The sequence below is a fragment of the Dermacentor silvarum genome, chromosome 10 (genome assembly GCF_013339745.2).
Source record: "Dermacentor silvarum isolate Dsil-2018 chromosome 10, BIME_Dsil_1.4, whole genome shotgun sequence".
NCBI lineage: Eukaryota > Metazoa > Arthropoda > Arachnida > Ixodida > Ixodidae > Dermacentor > Dermacentor silvarum.
In genome coordinates, this window is record NC_051163.1 from 155615562 (window position 1) to 155618836 (window position 3275).

The 3275-nt window shown below is 43.5% G+C and overlaps 1 non-coding gene across 1 annotated transcript; it reads left to right on the forward strand.

The window, feature by feature from the left end:
• The first annotated feature begins 1988 nt into the window (after positions 1-1988).
• Trnaw-cca (transfer RNA tryptophan (anticodon CCA)) lies at positions 1989-2060 on the forward strand. The gene has a single exon. It is a non-coding gene; the product is annotated as a tRNA-Trp (tRNA).
• The last annotated feature ends 1215 nt before the right edge of the window (positions 2061-3275 follow it).

Here is a 3275-nt window from a genome sequence, read left to right on the forward strand (position 1 = left end):
GACGAGTAAGGCGCTGTTTACTTGTGTGTTTTTCATCAGCGCTGTTCTGAAATCTCTGCATTTGACTGTATAAATATTTTCACTGCAATATGTAGAACTGCAAGAACACCAACGTTACTCTAATCCATAAGAAGGGAGACGTTAAATAATCGAATTATAGGCCCATTAGCTTGTTTTCAGTATTGTATAAAATATTCACCAAGATAATTTCCAATAGAATCAGGGCAACACTTCACTTCAGCCAACCAAGAGAACAAGCTGGCTTCAGGAAGGGATATTCTACGATGGATCATATCCACGTCATCAATCAGTTAATAGAGAAATCTACCGAGTACAACCAACCTCTCTATATGGCTTTTATAGATTATGAAAAAGCATTTAATTCAGTAGAGATGCCAGCAGTCGTAGAGGCAATGAAAAATCAAGGCGTACAGGAGGCATACGTGAATATCTTGGCAAATATCTACAAGGATTCCACAGCTACCTTGGTTCTCCACAGGAAAAGTAGAAAGTTACGTATCAAGAAAGAGGTCAGGCAAGGATACACAATCTCTCCAATGCTATTCACTGCATGCTTAGAAGTTTTCAAGCTTTGGCTGGGGAGGCTTAGGAGTGAGGATCCACGGCGAATATCTCAGTAACCTTCGGTTTGCAGATTACATTGTCCTATTCAGCAACAATGGGGAAAAATTACCAGAAATGGTGGAGGAGCCTAACCGAGAAAGTGTAAGAGTGGGGTTGAAGATTAATATGCAGAAGACAAAGATAATGTTCAATAGCCTGGCAATGGAACAAGAATTCTGGATCGCCAGTCAGCCTCTACAATCTGTAAAGGAGTACGTTTAGCTTGGTCAGTTACTCGAAGGGGACGCTGATCATGAGAAATGATTTTATAGAAGAATAAAATTGGGTGGGAGTGCATATGGCAGGCGCTACCAAATCCTGACTCGGAGCTTAGCACTGTCGTTGAAAATAAAGACAGTCATTGCATTCTGCCGGTGCTAGCATATGGGGCAGAAACTTGAAGGTTCACAAAGAAGCTCGAGAACAAGTTAAGGACCACACAAAGAGCAATGGAACAAAAAATGTTAGGCCTAACGTTAAGAGACAGGAAGAGAGCGGTGTGGATCAGAGAGCAAACAGGGATAGCGGATATTCTAGTTGACATTAAGCGGGAAAAAGTGGAGCTGGGCAGGCCATGTAATGCGTAGGATGGATAACCGGTGGACCATTAGAAATACAGAATTGATCCCAAGGAAAGGGAAGCGTAGTCTAGGAACGCAGAAAACTAGGTGGGGTGATGAAGTTAGGAAATTTGCAGGCGCAGGCTGGAATTAGCTAGCGCAAGACAGGGGTAATGAGAGGTTGCCTTCGTTCTGTAGTGGACAAAAATATAGGCTGATGATGATATACCCAAGTTTCTTACCTCCAACCTTCCTCCTGCTTCATCACCGGGGATAATCACCTTGAAGAGAGTTAATCAATTTCAGCAAGAAAAAACAACATTACTGGCGCAGCCGACAGGATCCAGTAAAGTTGTTCTTCCTTCTTGAAATTGAACAAATCTCTTCAAGGTTATAATCGGCGTTGATGAAGCATGACAATGACTGGAGTTGAGTATTAAATGAACTAGCATCTGTCAAGTGTTTTAAATACCTCGCGTCAACCTAATGGTGGCAGGCACTTTTAAATTTCCTTACATCGAGTTTTGCTGACATATGTAAATGCGTTACAAACCGGCAATAAAGAGAGAAAAAACTTGGCGCCGCAACAGTAGCGCACGTGTGACTGCAGATAAGAAGGTTGCATGTTCGAATCACGTCCGGATCAAAAGCTCTTCATCGGGTTGTCACTCGCCTACATTATTGCGATAGGCTAAGGGCATCATCTGCAGTACATTGAGATTTTATGCACTCCGATCATTCATTCCAGATAGTCAAACACTGCATGCAGATTCGACAAAGCTGCGGATTTGTAACTTTCGCCGTGACTCGGTGGCGCAATGGTAGTGTGTCTGACTCCAGATCAGAAGGTTGCGTGTTCGAATCACGTCCGGGTCAAAAAGATTTTTTTCTTCCTTCTGGTAATGATTTTGCCCTTTATCTTAATATCACCAATTTACATTATTGCGATAGCCTAAGGAATCTTCTGCACTACATTGAGAATGCACTCCGATCGTTGATTGGAGATTTGAATTTGCCTTTATTTCCAAAAGGATACAATTTATGGGAGATTTAAGGGAAAAGTTGCACGCAGCAACTTGATGGGCCTTAAAACCCAGCCTCACCATATACTGCATGACCCAGATCAACATACACTGCATGCAGCTTGGACAAAGATGCAGTTTTGGAAGTTTCATCGTGACTCGATGGCCTCGTGCTTCGCACCTTGCTGGCGACGCCTTTTCCTCGACCTTACCGCGTTTGCCGCAAAAGCCAATCTTCACATATCCGTTTATTAATGCCCTAAATCGACGAGAGCTCATCAATTAGCGTGGGGAGTAATGCATGCTCCAAGTCAGTGGACCCGCCTAGAATAGTCATTGGACCCGCCTGTGGTTACGTATTTTTAGATATCCACTTGCCATGGCGTTAATAACAAAAGTTCGTAAATTATCATGGGGAGTAATCTAGTAACCCGGCTGACGACGATATTTTCGTGGCCTATAGGCTTACCTTCTCTTTTTTCAGCGAGAACAAATTTTCAGATATCAGTTCATTCGTGCCGGCAATCCACGAGAGCTTGTGCTATAAGCATGGGGACGTGATGTATGCGACAAACAATCGCTTTATGGAGATATGAGTGGACCCGCGGCCAGCGACAATATTTCCTTGGGCTGTAGGCTTACCGTTTTTTCAGCCAGAACCAATTTTCAGTTATTAGTTTATTAATGCAAATAACGGACGAGAGCTCGTGCATTAGCATGGGGATGTCATGCAGCAGTACATCGCTTTATGGATATTTGAGTGGACCCGGGCGGCGACGATACTTTCGTGGGCTATAGGCTTGCCGTTCTTTCAGCGAGAAACAATTTTCAGATATCAGTTTATTCGTGCCGTTAATGACGCGAGCTCGTGGATTAGCATGGGGATGTCATGCAGCAGTACATCGCTTTATGGATATTTGAGTGGACCCAGCCGGCGACGATACTTTCGTGGGCTATAGGCTTACCGTTTTTTCAGCCAGAACCAATTTTCAGATATCAGTGTATTAATGCCAATAATCGACCAGAGCTCGTGAATTAGCATGGGGACGTGACGATTGCACCAATGCAT